We start from the raw sequence: 24,510 nt of genomic DNA on the forward strand, positions 1-24,510 counted from the left end.
GAATAAAAGTTTATTTAATTTTTTACTATTGTTTAGCGATGCTTTCCCAAACTCTTGTCTTGGGTGATGCTGATTTTGATAAATCGGCGTCTAAACAAACAGAGCTTCAGATCTTGGCATGCTCAATATTTTCCTTGCGCTCAATCTTTTTTCTTTGTTTTAGAGCAAAGCGGCTTCCCTCAGAAACTCCCTCAAGTCGCTTGTTTTCTGAAAACTAGGGCATTATCTAATCTGCAGCATCAACGTGTCTGAAGCCCTGAGCTCTTTCTGCATGGACTTCAGATCGCTGCCAGTCATAACCTGCAGAACCTGCTGTTCTGCTCTAGTCGTCTGATTATAGAGATGACAGCGCCGCCGTATATGAACATCATGTCTTTTGAGACCTTGTCACCAGAAAGTCTCTTTCACGATACTGTCTGTCTTGTGACAGCAGAGAAATCTGTTATCTACATGACAAAAGCGGAAGAAGTGTCTCCAGGATGTTTATGTCACTTAGATTTAATATTTGTTCACTTATAATAAGTGCATTATTTTTAGGTCTATATATGCCATTTATGAGCGGAAATAAATGATTGTCACGTCACATGTATGAAGTGTTAAAATACCAAGATGGGGAAAAAGACTAGAATTTTTTTGCAATAGCTTTTTTTTCTTTGCAATAGCATCAGCTGTTTAAACTTTTTAAACCTTTTTAAACTAAAACAACAAGGCAAATGTTCAAAATGTCCGTGAGATCTAAAATGAAACAAATGCCCGTTAATGATGTGAACAGTTTGTCATTCGTTCGTTCATTCATTCATTCATTCATTCATTCATTCATTCATTCATTCATTCATTCATTCATTCATTCATTCATTCATTCATTCATTCATTCATTCATTCATTTTCCCTTCGGCTGTCTCTATCTGGTCCATTTGTTGAATTTAAGTTACTTTGCATCTACATGCCAACTAATTCTCATTAGATTATAAGTAGACTGTTATGTTTGGGTTAGGGTTAGGGTTAGTGTCAGTTGACATGTACTTGCAAAGTTTCTTATAGTCAGTTAAATGTCTGTTGAATGTCTGTATCAACATACATTAAGCAGACAGTCTACTAATACTCTAATGGACCATCAAAAAAAGTGATACCTATTTAAACAGTCTCTTTCAGTGTTGCTGTGTTTTTTCACCTTTTTATCGAGAAGCTCTGCATTTAACAGCCACCTATGTAACCTACACCTTCATTTACCTTTAAAAAAATGTAGGATAAAATGATATTTTGAGAACTTTCTGAGCCCAGAGCTATACATGCTGTATTTACAGATTAATGACAGCATATAATGTGTTTGCTACTTTTGTAGGTTTTGTGGTATTAGTTAAGTAAATTCACTGTCTATTGGATAAAGACTGTAATAAAGCCTAAGATTACTAACAAGACATAATTTATTAAGGTAAAAACAGATTTTAAACCTTTAAAATGTTTAATAATAAAATGAACAGTTAGAACATCCCCAAATTAAAATAAACTTTTGAGCTTTATACATTGAATAAATTGCTTCACGTGGCCTTAACAATTGTGTAAATTGTTTCCCAAAAGAGAAAAAATCGTACTATATTACAAATTGTAGTTTTGTAGCTTCTACAATAATGTTAGACAGTGGTGGCATTTCCTCAACAATAAAAGCAATAACCATTTTTTTAGTTTAGTCGAATTAATTGTTTTACCTGAAGACCATGAACTGATATCAATCATAGGTGAAGGTGGGGTGCAGATTTGCTTTGCATCCAGTTATTATTTTATTTATTTTTAATTTTTTTGATGTCGTGATGTTGTGTTTCTTGCAGTTGTCAAGTTTTACTTGCTTATAATCTACACAGCTATCCACCTTTTTTCTTCGATGAGTTCAAACTAACAAGAATCCATTGCAAAAATGTAAGTTTCCAGCCTGCCATTGTTTCTGTTTCTGACTGTCTGTAGTGATGACGGGCGAACCACGAATGAATCATTTGTTTTAATCAGATCTTCTAAGTTAACCGGTCAAACCAGTTCAGTAAATTTAACGGAGTTATTGTGAAATATTTTGTGTCTTTAGTAAGTACTAACATACGGCATACCCTCTCTGACTCGAAATAAACAAATATCCTGAGTCATTTAGTTAGAACAGTATACACCGACTCATCTGCTGTGAAAAGAGACCTGGGGCCTCATGGATGCACACAAAACTTTGCGTACGCCAGTTTTCGCGCTCGCGTTTGGATTTACTAACGATGAAATGAACGTGAGAATGTGTGTTGGTCCATGCCAACTTCATGCCTGGCGTACGTGCATTTCTTGTGTGTGTTTGTTTTATTTTTATTGGTGACTCCTAGAGGCATTTTGTTAAATTGCACACTACAAGTATCTTTGAGCCGTTCAATGGCAGCTGGATGGGATGGGATCATCCGCATGTCTAGTAGGTTTATAAGGTTTCCATACAATGCAATTGACTAGCCAAACATTAAAGCTTAATTTGCAGCTATTGTCGGTTATCCCAATATAATCGGAGTGATGGACTGCATGGACATTGCTATAAAGGTGTCATCGGAAGATTAATTTGCATACATGAATCAGAAACATTTCCATTCAATAAATATGCAAATAATATATGATGCTTAAATGCGCTTAACATAATACACACACTTATTAAAGATTCCAACTTGTCTTCCTCGTGATGAGGAGTAGGCAAAATCTGATATGGAATGGGGGAAAAAAGAAGAATGAGTTCATCAGACGCTGGATTTGAATTGAGTTCATGCTCGAACGTGTCAAAACATGTTGCCATGCGATTTACGAGCTACGCCAATCACGCTGCTATAGGTACTACAAAATTGTACACCTTTACATCCGACCATTTCTTTTTTTAATTCACTCACGGTACGATGTTCAGACCCAACTGCATTAACCACGTCAGCTAAACTCTCTTACTCTATTTTTTCGTTTGTGATTAATTCCAGAGGACAGACTTGCAAATAACACCGTTTTTCTCAGGTCTACCTCTTAGCACCTACAATTCACAATTTGTTCAAAATTTCTATTTTTGCTTGCTTTTTCCATTGCTTTTTCATTTGGTTTTGCCAAAGTAGTGTCATTAGCATATTCATACGGGGGCGGAGGCAGGGTGGGGTTTTGCACTCGGTCACGTGCGCTTAGTTTCATGTTAATCCGGATGTACAAAGAGAATATTTGTGGGATTCTGCGTACGCATTGTTTCATACATCTGAATTTTTTACTGCGTACGCACATTTACAGCTTTGTGTGTACGCAATGTTTTAGTATGATTTCAACGCAAGTCTTCGTACATGAGGCCCCTGATGATGATTACGAGAGCGAGTCGACTTTTGTGTCCTTGCTGCATGCTCTCTCATTGAGTGTGTGATTCAACCTGACTAGGTAATTTTTATTCTGCAATATATTTTGTAAAAGCCAATTAAGCAAGCTAAAAAGCAACTCATGTAACATTTTTTTTAAAAAAGTAACTCAAATAATATTACTTATTTTTAATAGTTAATATTTACTCAACCTGATGCCATTCTTAATGGATTTCCTTTTTCAGAAAGTAAAGAGTGACCATGCCTGTCAAACACAATTTTCAGGGAATTTAGAAAGTTTCTTTTTGCTCATATAAAACTGTCAAAGGAATTTAGAGGATGCCCACCACCAGTCATATAAAATGACTTGCGTAGTGTGTGTATTTTTTTTAAGCTTGATGGTCCTTGGAATCCATCCACTTTCTTTGTATGGAAAAGAGCTACTGTTAAAAATCTCACGTTGGTGGTCCATGGAAGAAAAAAAGGATTCAGATTTGAAACATTAAATATGTCATGCTAAAATTTTTACGTTCTGGTTGTACTTTCTTCTTAATAAATGTTTTGAAGTAAGCTGTCTGTTCTTCGATACATTTTCTCTCTCCCTCTTTATTGCTTCATTTGTCAGACATTCCTCTTAAAGCACTTTTTGTACGTCTGAGTTCCCTTTTTTTGGTCTCCCGTTTTGCCAAGCAAGTACAGTCTGTTATTATGGGATGGTAAGGCTGTTGGAAGCCAAATTTTCACTGGTGGAGTGGAGAAAAGAGCAGAAATCCTGCCAGATATTAATTTGCAGCACTTGCCAAAAACAGCTCTTGCAGGATGCTGGTTCTGCCGAGGGCTGAGCGTGTGGCCTGTGGGGCGGCTGCAGGAACACGCGTCTGCTCATGTAACTGGGCTCCATCATTTTTTTTTAAATCACACAACTCAGAGGGGTAAGTGACAGCCTTGCCGCGCCCACACAGATCATTTCTCTTTCCTTCTATTCTGTCATGTGACAATGACATGAATAGAATTAGTGCTGAAAGGTGAGTTTACAGAATTATCCCCCCAGTTATATTCAGCTCCATGAAAAGCTTTGAAGGGATCAGTTTTTTATCCTCTTTTAAAAGCAATAAGGAGGTTGTATTGTGTAGACCAATGACCCAAGACACTAAATAAACCATATTAAGGCAGGGCTTAACAATAGGCATGGCTCAGGGCCAGTGTGAGGAAGATCTGTTATTTGCCCTGTTGTGTTTTTCAGTACATTTTAAGTTCACTTTTGATGTATTTTCTCTTTTTAATGTCTTAAACATTAGGTTTCTTAATATGTTTTAGTCCTTTAAGGTGCACTCCTTAAAAAAAACTATTGGCCCACGCTTTACAACTCTACTAAGTAGTAATAAGCTATTAAAACATTAATAATAGCCTGTGGATAAAAAGACGACCAGGCGTGCATTTCTGAAAACCATCCTTAGCCAACTAAGGTCGCAAGGTGCGTCATTACAAACATAGTTTGTTGATTTGGCGTTTCCCAAATCCATCGTTCCAATAGACATTTGCAAACTGCATCTCAATCCTGTACGCTTGCATACAAGTAGCATAGTTCCTGGTTGTGTTCTATTTCCAGTTATTCCTCCTATGCCCTATTCCTTTCAAACGTTCCAACATTTAAACTTGGAATGTTTAAAAAAAAAAACACACTCTCCTAGGTGTAATTTGCATTCCAAGTATTTTTTTTTACAGTTCAGTTTTAACAATCTTCATATTGACAATTGCATTCCTTCGCAGTGCACTTTGAAAACATTTATGCCATTTTGAAAACAGCCGTGTTCATGATGAAAGCTATAGGTGACCTATTATTTAAAAGCAGAATTTACGTTATGTCTTCAAAGCTTGTGAAAACAAAAATATATAGCGTACAATAATGCTTTTACTTTATAGTAGTTTATTTATTAAGAAATGTTTCAGTACTGTAGATGACATGGGCCTGTTGATTAGAACAGTGGCTGCAGTGGTTTAATTGTGTCAAATTGTAAAAGTAGACTTTTATAATAAATAAAATAAAATAAAAAAATAAGCAAGATCCTATTTAATAATAATAAAAAATATATATAATTAGTATCATTAAGTAGATTTTTTCTTCATTTCTTAATAAATATCTTACTGTAAATTACAACCATTAACGATAATAATGATTACAATAAAATTTGTAAAAGAAACATTGGCTTTATATGTGCCATTTATATATATTTCAGTATATATAGAAAACGAGTGCATGTTTGACCAGAACTAATAATGAATAAAAAAAAAAAATGTGTGTAAAACAATAAAACTCACACAAAAAAATTATGTTCTTTTTTCTTTAACGAAGTTGTTATTTCACCCCGTTTATAGCATCATTATAGACATTTTAAGTTATAACTAATGTGGGTCAAACAACGGATCTGCGACAAAGAATCTTCGGTTTTGGGAAACACTCGTCACTACATCCTTATTTTCCTAAAAGATGCATTGTACTATGATAGTTCAGCTGCGAGTTATATCGTTGTTTGGGAAACACACTAAAAAAATTAGCTGTGTAAAATTCACACAAATGATGTTTTACAGAGCAAGGTTTTTTTCAAAGCATTTCCTTAAATATTTTCTCTTCTGGAAAATAAAATCAGTTTTTCATAAAAAGAAAGAAAAAAAAACAACATTTTAAGGTCTAATTAACTTGACCAACTTGCCTAGTTAACCTAATTAACCTAGTTAAGCCTTTAAATTACACTTTAAGCTAAGTATCTTGAAAAATATCTAGTCAAATATTATTTACTGTCATCATGGCAAAGATAAAGTAAATCAGTTATTAGAAATTAGTTAATAAAACTATTAGGTTTAGCAGTGGTTAATAAGCATTGCTTTGACTAAAATATATTTTCGCAATAGTCAAGAGTCTAGTTTTAGTCAACTAACAGTAGAACTTTTGTCTAATCTATATACATTTATGTAGTTGATTAAAATAGAATGGCTTATTTAAATTCATATTCATTTATTAAACACTTTGATAAAATTTCCAAACTTTTATGTTTATTTATTCATTTTTAGAACCGTTTACAAATCAAATTGATGTAATAATCTAATTTTGTTAATCACTTTTGGTTAAAATTGGGAAGCCAAGGGGGAAAAATCAAGAAAGCAAGCGCATATTGTTAAGCTCTGCAATGTTAAAGACACATTTGTTTAGTCTCCTGCCCCGAGAAACGATCCCAAACAACATCATATTTCCATATTCTCAATTAAAATGACTCGTCTGCTTTCTCTCTCTTTAGAACCAGGCACAGAATCAGACAGACTATAATAGTGCCTCTCCAAATGTTTGAGGACAAATGATCTATGTGCTGTTTTATGGTTTGTGTGACTGACTGCGTCTGAATGTGCGTACGTCTCTCTCTCTCTTTGTGTGTGTGAGAGGCCTGCCAAATTGCATTGCGCAACCACTGCAATCTGAGCTGCGGTGCTGTGGAGGCAGAGCGATCCAAACCACCACACTCCACACGCCGCTCCAAGCTGGAGAGAGCGAGACAGATCTCCTTCCTAAACCAGATGTTGCTGCATGATTTAAGTGTTAGTAACCAGACTCCTTCACTGCTCTAGTGTTGGCACGAGGGAGAGGTGTAGGGATGTTTACATAGCAACAGCAACCCGCCATTGGCTTAATTACAGGTTACTGCAATCTACACCGCGACTCGCAATCTCTCCGAGTCAGTCTGATACTCTCTCTATCTCCTTTCTCTTTGCAGATAATGCCAGTAAGTGAGTGTGTAGAGTAGACGACCTCGGCCAGAAAGCTAATGGAGAACAGCTGGGGTGACCCTGCATTTTCCATTGTGTTTCATAGAGTGCAGGAAAAAAGAAATGAAAACGAAAAACACAGGCCACAAGATTTGGAGAGGTCTAGGGTGCATGCCGTGAATTCATTGAAAAAGACTGGAAGAATTGTAGACGCAGTTAACTCCTGATGTTAACAGCTGGTGCGGAGAACAAACAGATCAAATTGACTGGTGACACTTTCAGTGTCTTTATGCTTATAATTGTACATATCTCTTGCTAAAAAGAAAATTAAATGAAAAATCTAAAATTTAGGATAGCGGTAGCACGGTGGCTTAGGGGTTAGCACTGTTGCCTGACAGCAAAAAAGCCACTGGTTCAAGTCTCGCCTGGGCCAGTTGTCATTTCTGTTTGGAGTTTGCATGTGGAGTTTAAATTGACTGTGGTGTATGAGTGTGTGTATGCAGGAGTGGGGGTGTTTCGCAGTACTGGGTTGTGGCTGGAAGGGCATCCGATGTGTATGCTGGAATAGCTGGTGGTTCATTCTGTTGTGGTGATCCCTGATAAATCAGGGACTAAGCCAAAGGAAAATGAATGAATGAATGAATGAAATTTAAGATAAAATAGTGATAGCGATTGGTGTGATAGGAGATGATTCCCATCCTCTGAACTGAAGCCTTTTTTGTACTGTTGCCCTCTGGAAGAAGGTTTAAATGCTTTTCTAACAGATAAAACATATGTAAATTCACCTTTGTTACTGAGACAATAAGGCTTTATAACCATACATTTTAGCAAGTTTTAAATTTTTAATATACAGTTGAAGCCAGAATTATTAGCCCCCTTTGTTTTTTTTTTTTTTTTCGTTTTTAAATATTTCCCAAATGATGATTAACAGAGCAAGGAAATTTTCACATTATGTTTGATAATATTTTTACCTTTTGAGAAAGTCATATTTGTTTTATTTTGGCTGAAATAAAAGCAGTTTTAATTTTTTAAAAAGCAATTTTAAGGTCAAAATTATTAGCCCTTTTAAGCTATATATTTTTTCTACAGAACAAACCATCGGTATACAATAACTTGCCTAATTACCCTAACCAGTTATTAGAAATAAATTATTGAAACTATTATGTTTAGAAATATGTTGAAAAAGTTTTCTCTCCATTAAACAGAAATCTGGGAAAAATATTAACAAGTTTAATTACTAAAGTTGTTCAACTTAAAATCTGCTCCTGATTTTTACTGCAATAAATTGTTATTTTATTAACTGATATGTTAAGATGTGTGCATTGATTCAATATGTTAAATTGTTCTCTGATACCTACATAGTAGGTATATGCCTTAGGTAAGTGCAAAAAGTCTCCAGAAATTGTTTTATATGCACATTTATAACCACTGAATCAAAGTACGGGTTTGACCATATTTGGAATGGTTGTGAATATTAATGAGCTGTACTCTGACACTCAGAAACACACACAAACTTGGAGTAAGTTTTAAGCCACCAGAATAATTCTGAGTTGTATTGTGGATGAAATATAGGCTCAATTAAAATAATACTGTATTTTGAAGCTTTAATGAATATGAAAACACAGGCAGGAATTATTATAAACAGATACGTTTATTGGCATTGTTTCACTCAAGAAAAATCACAGTAAGAGATGAGTGATATGACACGATGCATAAACGTGTATTAAAAATAAATAGTTTATATCAAACTGTTGCCAATCAAAAGCTTGTTTTAAAAAAGAACAAAAATAACAATCATTGTGAGGATCAGTTAAAATAAGATTTTGTATTGTGTTCTTTAAGTAATTTTACATTTTGTTTTGTCTGTTTTAAGTCACCTTAAGGCTTCCTTGAAAGTTTGCCGTGGCCCCCACGCAGGATAACTGTAATTATTGTGTTATACTGCAGAATATGTGTAATCCTGTAAGGGTTTATGTAAAGCACTGGTGTATGTGAACTATTAGCATAATGATGTTTATTATGGCAACAACTTTGCATGCATATTTTACCTTAAGCAAACAGACATTTCTTTGCAGATTTTCCATTCCGCTCAGCCCAGCAGTCCTTTCAACTGAGCTTGATTCTGTCTGCAATTTTCGTGCACAGAAATTGGAGTGTTTTAGGATATTTACGATGCTATGGTTTACTTTTCCTGGCCATCTTTTTGATTTTTTCTCTCACTTTTCTTCTTTTATACCTTTAAGATATGATAGACCGTAAACATGTTTTTTTTGGAAAATCATATTTCCCGGACTCGTGTTTAAGTGATTAGTTGACTTTACTTTAAAAAGCAACAAGTAAACCTACACTAAAAAAAAAAAAAAGATTTAAAGATGATTACTTGGATTTACTTTTTTTTTTTTTTGAGTATATGGCCTTATTTAAAAAAAAAATAATTGAATTAACTATGTGCATAGTTATAAAAACTATAGTTAAGTCAACTTAACGGTTCGTAGTTACACTAGGTCTACTTACTTTTTATGTAAAGCCAACTTGTGGACTTTAAAGCAACCAGGCGTCCTTAATTTTTTAAAGTAAAGTAACTAATCACTTTTTACATTGTAACATTACCTTTAAAAACCAACATAGGCTCATTCTAAAACAAATTGAGCCCAATAAAGATTCCAGTGTAAGGCAAAGCTACTTGAAATAGGTAGTGAGCTAAGCTTTTAGCTACTCTACTTAAAATATAGCTTAACTAAACTAAAAGCTACCCTCTGAAATGAAGCAACCAAAGCTAAAAGCTAATTGGCAAAAGTAGCTTAGTTACATTTAAGCAATTTTTGCAAATTTCACTTTTAAATCAAATCAACTTAAATCCAAGTCAAGTCAATCATCAGTCAATCTTAGTGATCAATAAAACTGTTAATGAAACATATGAGGCATAATTGTTCAGTTTAACTATTTAATGAAAATAATATGCTGTACTAAACAGGAACAAATTATATAAAACAACAAAAACAAAACAAAAATCCAATAAAACCAGGTGTTACACATTTAAATACTTATTTATAATACTATAGTAATTCATAGGGAAGGGGAAATAATAAAGAATAAGCATTATATTGTGTGTGTGTGTGTGTGTGTGTGTATATATATATATATATATATATATATATATATATATATATATATATATATATATATATATATATATATATATATATATATATATATATATATATATATATATTTACAACTCTTCATTAATAAATTACACTACATAATGTAGTATCATTAGTAACTATGTTGAACTAATAGTAATTACCATAGTATACTTTAGTCTACTACAGTAAACTATATATACACAGTATACTCCTCTCACTCATCTTTCCATCAAGCAAATTTCTCGTGTTAGCCTAATTAGTTGGCGACATTACCAACTAGAGCGAGAGGTGGCAGTAACGCACCAAAAAAGTTTGTCGACCACTGAAAAACAGGAAGAAGTAGAAATCGTCATTCTTGCCATAATATAGATTTACTAATATCGACTAGACACCGCTCGGTGAATGTCGGTGCTGTCACTTATTAATCCATGATGGGTAAATGTAGCTTGTGTGGATGCTACTGCGCGACTTGACTAAAAAATAGGTTCGCTATTGAAAAGCTATTTGATTTAGAAAGTAGCGCCTCTACTGCATCACTACTGAGAAATGTAGTTAGGTTAGTAGTGACGCTACTGCCCAACACTGGAGATTCCTGGAGATCACAAATTGTGTAGCCAGAGCTAAGTATGGTTGCATTTTATTTTTCAAATGAATGCTATGGGGTAGGTCTTTTTTTCGCGCTTACCAACTGACTGCTTACCTCCATATGGATGGCTTTCCCGCAGTTTGTCCAGTTAGCTCGTCATGTATGTTGGTAAACTTGAGATGCAGAGAGGAGCTGACCTTGACAACTGGGTTCGAGATTGGGGAAGAACGGTTTCAGAAACGGTTAAGTCAAATACAGAATCCAAAAAAATAAAAGTAAATAACGTGGTAAAAATCAGGTGAGGGCTTTTCTTTTTTTGGATTGCTTTTTAAAACTGTAGGTTGTTTAGGAAAGTGGGTGGGCAGGTCGATTGGTGCTTTTGAAAATAAATTGGTTGGGTTTAGGCAAGAAGGTGGGTGGGTCTGTCAATCGGTCGGTCAGTCAGTCAGTCAGTCAGTCAGTCATTCAAACAATCAGTCAACAATGGCCCCTGGTGGATTTAAGCATGAATAGCAGGTGTGAATGCCAATCGCGTGAGCAATTTGAGATCGCAAAAAATATACACAGCGGCCTCTGGTGGATTTGCATAAATAAAAAAAACAAAAAAAAAACTAAGCTCCTGGAACGTATTTGGTGCGTAAAAAAGTATATAGAGGTACATTTTCAGTATAAGCCTGGTTTGTTAAAAACAGGTATAACATATCAATATACTAATAAAGTTATATTGCTAAAAAGCCTGTTGTCTTTCATTTGTTTTTGATCATTTTGCCACAAAAGCCCCAGCTTGCTGCATGTGCTTTGTAGTTGCATAGCAGTAATTCCAATATGGTGTTAGTTTCAGTATTGTAACTACACAGTGCACACCAATATGACTCACAGAAGAGTTCTGAGGAAGAGCTTTTGAAATGTGTTTTGATCAATAAATGTGAAGTGAATTCATTGAAAGAGTATCTTTATGCTTTCAGAACCATCTGATTGATAATCTGTTGTAGAGATCATCTGTTGTTGTCATGTTGAGAGTGACTGATTTTTTTTTTTATCAAAACTTTGCAGTTTGTTCAATCCTCTGTATCTCTTTTTGCTGAGTTCCAGAGATTGTTACGTGCTTGCAAGAACGAGACCAGACTTTTGACCTGTCTTAATTGATGGTCTGCCCTTTGACCTTGAAAGGGCTGATGTTATGCCCTCTGAGTGTTTTACTGCTTGTGAAACATTGATTCTCATGCTCATGCCCTCAGTGTGTCTTTACTCTCCCACTCACACTTGGCCTTTACTTCCTGTGTACCATCTCTGACAGGCAGGTGGGTGGAAAAAAAAGAATCTTTCATTTAATGGTTTTAAAAACAATTTTAAAAATGGTTTTAAAACATAATTCAAAATATAATAACATTTTGAAGATTATCTTTGTCCAGACTAGCTTTTTTAACATTGATGAGAATAAGACCTTCTTTCATAATAAGAATATAATTAATTTCATAATGGTTTTGAAACTATGAACTTTGGTATACCCCATTTTTTTAGAATATAATTTTGAGTAAAACATTTCAAAATACTTCAGAATACCTTCTTGAACTTTGATAAGAATAAAAACAAGAATACAGACAGCAAAAATGTATTCTATTAAAAATTATTTATTTACTATTATCTGATTGTTATTCATTTGTGACTTAATATTCTTATTCTTATTATGAATAAATAAAAAATGCTGTTATACATAAATAATCATGCTGTTAATTTTCAAGTTAAAGTTGTAGGAGCTAGTTATACATTTACTGTCTTCTCTTCATTCCTCCACAGATTTTCTGAAATGATACATGTCAATTCACATATGTTTGAAACCCAGTGGTTGAACTAGGTATTACATTCCTGGATCAAAACAAATGCAAGTGCAGGTTGCCAGATTGAGAAGTGAGCCTGACAATCAAGCCTAAAGGGTGATTTAAGTCATGCTCTAAATTAAAGCAACAGCACGCGATAGAATATTTTCTATATTAAAAGGAGTTTTTGCTGCTTTGAAACAGCTACTATTTCTTGCAGCCTTACAACAGGATACACCGTGATCACCGACTCCTCATGTGCTTTATTCAGTATGCTAATAATGTGAGTTTGAATGTCATTTTACTGGAAATTTATTCCCATACTACTAAAAGCAGCAGCAAATAGTTCACCTAAGATTTTGAAAATACAATACACTGTTTGAACTTTAGAACTGTGACTTAATACTAACAAATAGAGATTTAGCATGCACATTTAATAACGTTAAAGAGGGTTAATATGTATTTAATAGATTATAAACCTTACCATTTCGTGAGTGAGTGCAAGTTCTATCCTTCTGAATGGCTATATTTACATTTCTGTCATGTTTCGTCTGGTGCAAACAGACAAATTGCTCATCACTGTGCATCTCGTCACTAGCGTGTTGTTAGGATACAGGGTTACAATGTAACCTGCTCACTTAATGTTTACGTTCGTAATATTTATATTATTTGATAATTAATAACCTCATGTGGAACTGTGAATCTGCATCTCATTTCAGAGTTTGCAACTGTCCACCGGAGGTCGCATTTCAGGCACAGTTGAATGCTTTGAGAGCTTTTCTGAATGAATAAATAAATAAATGAATGAATGAATGACTAAATAAATGAAATACTGGAAGACAACCCGGGATGCTGGAATATAATTGCCTAAACTGCTATTGGGCGGGTTAAAAAAAAACAAACAAAAAAAAACAAAGACAGCTTTCTGGCATGGAAAACACATTTTCAAAACAGATTTCATGATATTTTTATGCTTTTAGAAGAGTCAAAAACTTACATACAGCACCTTTAAGAATGCACTGATTAAAGGCATCCCCTTTGCTGGCCTCTGCTCATTTCAGCTCTTTGGTAAGGTTTAGAGAGTATCGTCACAGAGGATGTGGCGTCTCTCACCGCTGACTGGAGAAACATGACGTCTTTGTTTATCTGAGGAGAGTCCTAGTAGAGAGCTGCTGTGGAGGAAAGAAGAATCACTATCCAAACAGCCACAGGACTTGGAGTGTTTACTCTGACACTGAACCCTCTCTTTCCCTGTTTATGTGTGACAGACAACAGTTGCCTTAAGTTTATTCAGGTGCCATTAGTGAAGAACCTTTTCAAAGTCTACTTGTATGTTTCTTGGTGATCATTACTGCTAAAATTTACTCATGGCTGATCAACAAATATCCACAAGGAAATTTAATCTTGCCATTACTCATTCCTTGTACAATCAAACAAGAGTGCTTGAGTGTTTCCAGAAAACCTCAGATATGGCCTTTGACTTGATGCTTTTTGATTACAAGCACAAAAGCTTTTATTTATCTATTAAAACCAATGAAAAGACAAGTTTCCCTTTGCGCACCCCAATGTCGAGGAGTCAGCCAATAGTTGTGCTGTGCTGTTCTTATGCTGACAATGCAGTGAGGTCAGAGGAATGTTTAGTTTGCCATTACGGTAAGAGGCGCTGTGGGGAACAAGCTGTACAAGTATCACTGAAAACACTTTTCCCTGCTTGACCGAATTGTTTTTTGCCAAACAAACACTATGTCCCATGATCGTCCTGTTGTTTGTATTGTGAACTATTGATTTTGATGGCTTTGACTGGTTGACTGCAAAAATATTAGAGTTATTTGTGTTTGGAGAAGGGCTGAACAATATATGCTTTGAACATTGATATCGCAATGTGTGTATCCACAATAGTCACATCACGGGATTAGATTATTTAATGAAGATTAAAAGATAGAGTTATTCTTAAATATTATTTTTCATTATTGCATAAAATATTTTTATAATGATGACCATTTTTGATTGTTTGATATCTATATTTGAATACCGTAGGCTCCTCATTAAATCATGTTTATTTAACTTTCATTATTGCTCTGTTGTCTTTATAAATGCTTGTAATTTATTATATTTATTGCTGATGCACTGCAGAGAAAAAGACCATTAAAGAAATCTTTCCAAATAAAGTTATTGAAATCATCTGCAACATTATATTCATATTGCAATATATATCGCAGAAAAACAAAATATCGCAATGTATTCCAATATCGTGCATCCCTAGTTTGGAGATTGTATGTCTGGTATTTCCTTTCTGAATAGAGCGGGGTGACCTAAGGTCATTTTATTTGGGTTAGGGTTGAACCAATTGACGATGCCATTGTCCATACCGATAGCTCACAGACATTACAATGTCGAGTTGGTATTGTGATTTCAGCGCTTTAAACAACAATAAGCCCACAAAAACACAATGGCTCTGTTTACACAATATATTAAGATGGTCAAACAATAATAAAACAGAATGTTCTCTTGCTAGTCCTGTTTTTAAGGTGCTGTATACTCTTTTAAAGCATACAAATACTATAAAATGTTTGCACAATTGTTTATCTGAGAAACAATGCTGAAGTCAGTTATTCTTCTTTAAAAATGTGCATTTCTTGAAAGTATGTCTTTGTTTTGGTCTGTGTATTGTTGTCTTGATAAAAAAAAAATTAAAGTGTGTGGGCAAAGCCCAAAAATTCTAACTCCAGAGGACAGTAGCATCCTCCAAAATCAGACACAGATTTAAAGTCATAAAAATCCACATGAGGTGTGTTCAGCACTAAAAAGCTTATAGTGTAATGCTTGATCGTCAGGCACGCTTACATCTGTTTGTGTCATCAATCTATCAACCTGCGTGTGCGTACAGTCATCGTCAGAGGGGTCGCAATCAAGCAAAGGTCAAAACAGGAACAAACAGGTGCATACAGATGGTTCAAAGCATAATCAATAAACAGACAAAAAGTCAATACACACGCAGCAAACAAAGCAAAGGGAAAAGCAAAGTAAGGCTCACTAAACAGCTTGACTCAGCATAGAGTGCCCTGGAAATGAGTGCTTACGAGAATCAGCTGTATAAGTGTAATCAGGGGGAATCAGGAATCGGTGTGTGTAAGGTGCATCATGGGAGTTTTAGTTCATTAAATTGGCAGATGTGCAGTTTTCCAGCAGTCTGCACAGGCTAGATCACTGGTGATCGTGACAGTTGAATAATCAGTCTTATTGCATGATACATTTGTGATCCATTGCATAATGACTTTATTCAGAGACACTCAACACAATTCTTTTCCATGTTCTAGAATGTTTGTTTAGCAAATTTGATAAAGACAAAAAGTTATATGTTAAAATGTATATGAAGACTTGAGATGCAAGAAAACTATATGTGCTGTCTCAACTTTTTTCTTCTAATATGAGCATTTTTCTCTGTCTCCTATGTTGATGTTCTGTTTATGTTCAGTTATTTCACTTTAAAGGCAATTAATAATCCCTATTTTTTGCCATAAAAGTGGAATTACTGAACATACACATAGGAGCCTGAATAAAATGCTCATTTTCGAAGAAAATTACAGATGACACTTTTGGCTTTTGCACCTGAACACTTGATATGTTGTCATTGTTCATTGCGACTTACGTCTTATTGCTTAACATTGGCAACCTTAATTTGGAAGCTTATTTGGCAATTAGATTATTATTAACATATAAAATACTTTAGTCACACTGAAATTTTTAGTCACACTTATTTTTTGTATTCTGTGCGGATTTTGATTTGGAGTATGAACATTGATCAAAGAAATACAATTTTTTACTTAACGTTGCACTTGTCTTTGTATATAGAGATCATCACAGATTTCTTTTTACAGTGTGCTTTTGAACTGAGCAAAGTAACCAAGTAACTGAGCAAGTAACTCTTTTGTATATAAGTTATGCTGCTCTATATCTCTCTTGTCATACATGTTGATGTATGGCTATGCATTCCTGTTTCTTTACGTGTCTTGTGTCAGCAGTAAAGGTGGACTGTATGTTTCGTCAGGGCGGACATTAAAGCTGGTCATGCATACACATGTGCAGGTCTATATGGAGCAGCTGTTGACCTGTTTGTTCAGAGTCTTCCGCTTCTCTTTTCCTTTCTTCTACTGTCCTCTGGGAAATGGCCATGTCATCCTTTACTTCAAAGACCACTGATTTATGCCTACCTTAAGAGACCCGGTGAGAGAGAGAGAAACAAAATGAGAGAGTGACAGAGGCAAAGACTTGAGCTCTTTGCAAACCTTTGAGAGCTTTTCCATCTCTCTAGACTAGTAACGGCGATGATGAATTTTTCTGTGACTCCAAAGCTACTCTCTCCTTCTGGCTAAAAAATGAAAGATGTGTCCCCATTGATACGCACTTGAACATCCGAAACCCTGTTCAATGCCACAATTGTCCCTGAACCTTTTTTACTCTTCCCCCAGACTCTGATTTACAGCTCTTTATCCACATACAAAAATACACCTGGTAACATATTTGGACATGGAACAAAGAGTTGCTCAGTCTGAAAGATTTAGTTAAAATAAAAGCTGCATATATTATACTGCATGCTTCATTTGTCTAGCTTGTATCAGGTTGTATTAGTTAATGCGAGTTAATGTATTTGTTTATGTGAGCAAATCATGAACAATAGTTATTACAGTCATTTTCATATTTGTTAAATAAAGTTGTTAGTTAATGTTAACTTAATAATGCATTAGTAAATGTTCAACTAACAAATTCTGTCCAAATTTTGTTTATTGTTAGTTCATGTTCATGAAACCTTATTGAAAGTGTGACTAGAAATCTTAATGCTTATGCCAAAACAAGATCAATATTGAAATACTGTGTAACACTTTTACAATTATACAACTAGGGATCAGTTAATTATTGTAAATTAACATTAAAATAAGTAAAGTCTTACATTAAGATGTCTCTTCATTGTTAGTTTTTGTTAATTTAAACCCTTGGCCCTGTTGTGGTAAAATCAAGACTGTTAAGTATACATTGTCCTTTAAAGGTGCAGTATGTAAGTTTGACACCCAGTGGTTGAACTAGGTATTGCACCCCTGGTTCAAAACAATTGCAATAGCAGGTTGCCAGATTGATGACATCAACAAAGACTGATTTAAATCGTGTTCTAAATAAATGTAATGGCATGCGATAGATGAAATATTTTCTGTATTAAAATGAGTTTTTGTCCTAACCAATACCTGAAATTTATAATTTATAAACAGCTTTTATTTCTGGCAGCAATAAAAACCTGACTATGATCATCTCAGGGAAATCTCATGTGCTTTATTCAGTGTTAAATGCTATTCATGTGAGCTTGAATGTCATTTTACATGACAGTTTACCTCAGATCTTGAAGATAACATAAACCACTTTAAATTGAACTTTAGAACTGCGACTCAGTACAAGCCTACAAATATCAGTGATTCAGCATGTGCATTTAATAATGTTAAAGAGGTTTGTATGTATTAATTAGACTGTAATACTTTCCATTTCAATAGAGTGCAGTAAGTGTAGTACTCTGTGCTTCTGAATGGCTGTATTTAAATTTCTGTCATGTTGTGTTTGGTACAAACAGTCTGTATTTCAATTCTGAATCTGTGTCTCATTTTGGAGGCTGCTACTAGGTGTAATTGGACCCAAAATAGTTATGCCCTATAGGGCCCGAGCCCGACAGAATTCGGCCCGAGCCCGACAAGTACATTTTGATTGAGAGCTTTTTAAAAATCCCTTATATAAAACCCTTTTATAGCCAGAGTTTATTCAAATGTTCACATGCATACAGCTCTTAGGCTTTTTTTAAGAATAAGTTGTTTATACATGTTTTAACGCAATTTATTCATTACAAATGTATGCTATAGGCCACTTGGAAGTTGAAACTAAGAAATAAAATAAGTCCTCTGTAACATTGGAACATCTCAGTACTCTAAATTGGCCAACACAGGAATAAAAACAAGTATTTTCTAAAAAATTAAGCTAAGATAAATTCTAAATTAGGATGGGTATTTGGCAATAACAAAATTAAGATAAAGGCACTGGGATTTGTTTGGCCACTTCTCTTCACAATCCGGCCTTAAGGCGATGGTCAAGCTGAATAATAAAATAATAATGCCAATGTTAACCTATATACTCTGTCTACATTATGCTTTTATGGTTTAAATAATATTTAGTATAATTTGAAAATCCTTTACTCACCAAGATTAGTCTACGTGTTTTTGTAGAGGAACAATAATAAATTCACTCACTGAGCAGCACTGAACACCTTTTACTGCTACTGCTACAGGCCGGGATGCATAGTACTGATCAGGCTAATTTTGCAAGTTTTGGGTAGCATTGTTTGTTCTTTCTCAACCAGCCAAGAACATCAATTTCATTTTCCATGACAGCGGTTTCAATGTAGCGAGTGACCTCATCATTTTCCCTGTCAGCTTGCTGTCCATTGCTGTTTAGCACTCTACCGTAATACGCAGTGTATGAGTGATTACTGAATGACCGTTCTTTTTGAACAGGCGGCTGGCCTGACAGCAGTCAAAATTCGCTCTTTTTGACTTCTCCGTCATCATTTGTTTTACCTTTGCAGGGATGGATTTTAATGTTGTAACAAAGGATTTGAAAACTTTCTCGTGCCAATCGAATTGCATCACTTGAGTTTTCATTTACTGCACATACCCCGAGCCTGGCCCTACCCCATCCAAAATGATAGAAATTAAGCCCGAACCCACCCAAACCCATCGGGTTTCCTCCAATGGAGGTTGCATTTCTGGCCGCGAACGCATGCTTTGTGAGTCTTCCTGACTGAATGAGTCACACCAAAGCAATCCAAGGTGCTGAAATATAATTGGCATTGTTTGGGTCAAAGGACTAAACCAAAGAGACAAAGACAAAATTCCGGCATGTAACACAGAATATCTGACTTCAGCATTGTTTTTCAGATAAACAAAAATGTTCACTTAGCATGTTTCTTAATTATCTGCAAACATATGGTATTTTATGCTTTAGAAGAGTCAAAAACTTACATACAGCACCTTTAAACTTTTTTTTTTAACCTTCACATTTAATTGGCGAGGTGTCCTTGAACAAAAGATTTAATGATTAATGATGAAAGCCTAATGATTTGCTTTTACTGACAGGTGCATTGGTTAACTTGTTTAAGAATTAGGACAGTAGGCTGTGGTTGTTATTTTTTAGAGCTTATTTACACAATTTTAGTCATTGGATATTGAACAATATTCATTTGAGCTATAACAAGTACATTGACAAAACTTAATAGGTTAAAGTTGGCTAATCCAAATGAGTTCTAATCATAAAGTTTTATCCACAGTAATGTAATATATGCCAGGCTAGAATATGTGCCCATAGGGCTACATTTTTTTGACCCGCCACATACGTTGCTCTTGTGACATGTGCTTTTAGCTTGAGTTGCCAGAGACTGCTGTGCACGTTTTTGAAAATACATGACTAGACTACATTTCTCATACATGCCATTTACAGGTCCTTCTCCTAAGTCCACCAGAGGCCACTGTGTACATTTCTGCACATCTCAAATATGTTACTGGGATATGTTTTTCTCATATGTACTATTTACATGTTTTTCTCGAGTGTCCATGACAACTGGCCAACTTGTTGCACAGATAAATAACCTTGCGAGTGAATGACCCACACATTGCTTCCCACTCCCCTTCGCTAGTTTTTTCAAAAGCAAGCAAGAAAAGAAAAGCACATAGCGGCCACATACTTTTACCAACCCAGGGTCGTTCTGAAAACGTATTTCCGTGGACATTTCTGGAGACTGCGAAATACGTCCCGGGAGGTGCGTAATTTTGCAGTTTTTGTTTTCGTGAATCCACGAGAGGCTACTGTGTGCGCTTGTTCGCATCTCAAATGTCTCTCGCGAATGCCATTCACGCCCACGCTGTTCTCCCTCAAACCCACTAGAGGCCGCTGTCGAACTACCATCTGTCCTACTGGCTGAATGATTGACTGGGCTACCGGCCAATCGGCTGACCCAACCTCCTCCTTCCCTGAACCCAACCAATTTTACAGATTGAGCCGCCCACCCGCTTACTTCCCTAAACCCAACCAACAATTTACAAAAGCCGTCCAGAAAAAGAAAAGCCCTCATCTGATTTTTACCATGTTTTCGGATTTAGCCACATTCTCACGCTGTTATGAACTGTTACTGTTACGCTGTTACGTTCAATTTATTTTTCGGATTCTGTTTTTGTCTTACTTGATTTCTGGAACCGCTCTTAACTGGACTCGAACCCGGTCGTCGTCACCATGGTCAGCTCCTCTCTGCATCTCAAGTCCGCTGATGTACACAACCAGCTAACTGGACAAACTGGTTGCGGCGGGAAAGCCCTCCACACGGAGGTAAGCGGTCAGCCGGTAAGCGAGAAAAGGAATGCCATCATACCGCCCCGTATCGTTTGCTTAAAAAAATTAAATGCAGCCAAACGTACCTTCAGCTACACAACCTGGTTTAACCTGGTTTCTGGAACTGTTCTTAGCTGGACAGAAACCTATATCCACTCCATTTCCCAAGTACTACACCGGACAAGGTGCTTTCAAGCAAACTGACCACTCATAAAAAGCCGTCCACATGGAGATAAGCAATCAACATGTTTAATCGCAGATCACAGATGCAAGGAACAAAAACATCTAATCTGATAAAGTTAAGAAGTATTTACATTATTTATTAAATTATGCAGTAATTGTATTTTATTAGCTAGACGGGATACAGCTGAGGATACTCGCTTCACTATTGCATAATCTAACAAACTTGTATTTTATTAGATTATCCTACATAGACTTGAATATCATTAGCTGTATCCCATCTAGACTTCACCCTCTCCTGCAGCAACATGAAGTCTAGATGGGATACAGCTGAGAATACTCAAGTCTATATAGCATACTTTTTGTGACACTGTACAACAAATAATATTTTTACATTACTGTGAAGGTTGGGTTTAGGGTTGAGGTAAGGGTAGGTGCTACTAAAATACCATTGATGTGTAATATAATAAATACTATTAATACTTTATGTTAACTTTTGATTACAGCTGCATCCCTTCTAGCAACAACTGCAGGAGAGATCAGAGCTGCTGGATTTACGTCATGTTTATGCATAATTTTCTGCCGAAATAAATGATGGTTAGCAACTGTTTATCTGGAAAATATTCCAGTAACATAAACGGTGTGTATCTTAGTCCAGTTAAATTAAAAAATATATTATTATTGCCATCTCCATAGACATCTGCGTGTATTTTACAAACCTTAAATTGTATTTTTGCTTGTAGTTATGTGTATTAAACTAAAATAAATGTTATTTGTTTAAAAAGCAAGAATAAATTGTGATTTATGACAAATGCTGTGCACATCTTTTTGTGCCTCAGTGCATGTGTCAGATTGGATTTTTAGCAGTTGATGACGTGCACACTAAACATTCTTATCACACCGGTGTGATTGTACGCTTCAGGAACCAGCTAGAGCTGATCACACCAATGCGATGGTACGTGTGAAAGGGTAAAAATCAGGAATTGACTTGTTGATTATTATTACTTTATTTTAGCAAAGTCCAGTTGGTATGCTCAAGATGTCTTGATTAATGACCAGTGATGCTTTTAATATCATTGTGATTGCCTCTTTTAACTGAAAGGCAGTACTTCATTTCCTGTCACTAGTATATTTAGCATTCTACCCATTCATTGTTTTATGAGTCTCTAGCATTTGTCAAGTCTCTTGTGTGGTTCAAAAGATGTTTGCTATTTATGTGCCTTATAAGTGACTATTAACAAAGTCACCCGTAAAGTGCATCTTAAATCTGTCACTTGCAGTTCCTTTACAGTTAGGAAGCTAGATGGCTGCCAACGGGGTTCCAGAATTAACGCTCACAGAGTGCCAAGTGTGAAAGCAGCTTTGTAGAGTAAAATGCAATTTTTTTATCAGTTGGCAAGTAACTTTACAAAGAATGTTGATTGATTCAGGGGGGAAAATATTTTGGATCCCAGATTTATATGTGGGCATTCAGCATAGCTGCAGATTTTAGACAAAGCTGTTGTTACATGCTGATTTGCTCTTAAAGGTCTTAAAAGTGCTTTGAAATGTGCATTTGTCTTCCATGTGTGGCATCATTTTAACTTAAACATGAACTAAGGCCAGGACATAGAGTAGCTCCTCCTCCATTTTTTTAAAAACAGCCAATAGCATTTTGTAGAACTCTGTCAAATTGGTCTAGCTCAAGCACATTAGACTCTTAATAGCCATATTCTACAATAACAATGCTGAGTCTGACTGGCTGTTCCCCAGCTTTAAAATACAGTGCTCTGCATAATTTATATTATTCTTATGTGATCTGTTAGGGTTGGACGATTAATTAAAAAAAAAAAACAAAAAAAAAAAAACAAACAAACTGAATCCAAAATTAATAACCTACAACCAATGTAACTTCCCCATATTGGTTATTTCAGTTTATTTATTCTGTTTATACTTCTCCTTTAAAAACGTATTCCAACGTGTGGACAAAATGAGAGGTTGAGAGTTTCCCTAACATTGCAGTAAGTGCATTGTTCAAATGTGCTGCAACCTAACAAAAAAAGAAAAGAAAATGCATGTATTTTATACGTCAGCTATATCAAATTCTCTGTTTTTGGTTTATTTGGTATTGTGGAGGAACTGTACTACTGCATCATACACATTTTCGCTTCAGAAAAGCAGTTCTAGTGAATGCAGACAATCCAATTCATATTCAGAACTTTGAGAGATTATTAGTAGCAATACTACTTTCGGTTTTTTAATTTTTTACTGAGCTATAATGTGTCAAACATCACTCACTCGCTTATTTCTTAATAAGCATATGTCGGAATAGTGTGTGTTCATTCTGCTGTGACGACCCCTGAAAATTAGGGACTAAGCTTAAGGAAAATAAATGAATGAACGAATGTTTTGTTAAAACTTTAGATTTGCTTGCAAAGAGATGCTGGCTATTTCCCACTTTTGACAAATAAATATCCAGCTATTTATTTGCAAGCGTTTAGGCAAGGTTTGAATGCTCTGTGATCGCTACATGAATAAATAGTAAATTTCAGCAGCAGCAATAATGTCTTGAAGGGGACGACACATGTCACATATTATGAGCTTTTAAATCGTTAGAGGATTTGATGAGAAACTGAAGTGTATCAATTGTTGATCCATTTAGGTGAAAGTGACAAACAGCATTCATTCATTCATTTTCTTTTTGGCTTAGTCTCTATAATAATCAGGGGTCGCCACAATGCTATGAACCGTCTACTTATCCACCATATCGTCACATTAGAATTATAAAGTTTTATCTGAAACTTTTGTCAAAATTGAGTTATTGACATATTCTTATTAAATTAAAACGTATTAACATTATGGGATGTTTTATATAAGTTGTTTACACTTAAGACTTTATATATATATATATATATATAAAATAACACATACACACATAATGTTTGCTATATGGAATGCAAAAATTTTGAAGCTCAACATCTCAAAACCATTCAGAATGCAGATAGAACCTTATAATTTCAAGGTGACTATATGTTTTATTTAGCGGATGCCCTTCCTGCTGCAATCTATCACTGGGAAACGTCCATACACACTCATTCACACACATACACCACAGACAATATAGCTTAGCCAGTTCATCTATAGCGCATGTCTTTGGACTGTGGGGGAAATATAAACACCTGGAAGAAACTCATGCGAACAAGGGGAACAAACTCCACAAAGACATGCCAACTGACCCAAATGCCAACTGACCACAAACCAGCGACCTTCTTGCTGTGAGTCGATAGCGATACTCAGTTCGCCAC

At 35.3% G+C, this 24,510-nt stretch overlaps 1 protein-coding gene and 1 long non-coding RNA gene across 2 annotated transcripts in view; both read left to right on the top strand.

Moving 5' to 3' along the window:
- tgfbr3 (transforming growth factor, beta receptor III) overlaps positions 1–24,510 on the top strand; it is a 208,422-nt gene that overhangs the window by 26,031 nt on the left and 157,881 nt on the right.
- LOC147836351 (uncharacterized) lies at positions 14,118–23,081 on the top strand. The gene is made up of 3 exons (XR_015493662.1): positions 14,118–18,193; positions 18,427–19,293; positions 19,776–23,081. It is a non-coding gene; the product is annotated as an uncharacterized LOC147836351 (long non-coding RNA).

Source organism: Danio rerio, chromosome 6 (genome assembly GCF_052040795.2).
Source record: "Danio rerio strain M-AB ecotype USA chromosome 6, GRCz13ab, whole genome shotgun sequence".
NCBI lineage: Eukaryota > Metazoa > Chordata > Actinopteri > Cypriniformes > Danionidae > Danio > Danio rerio.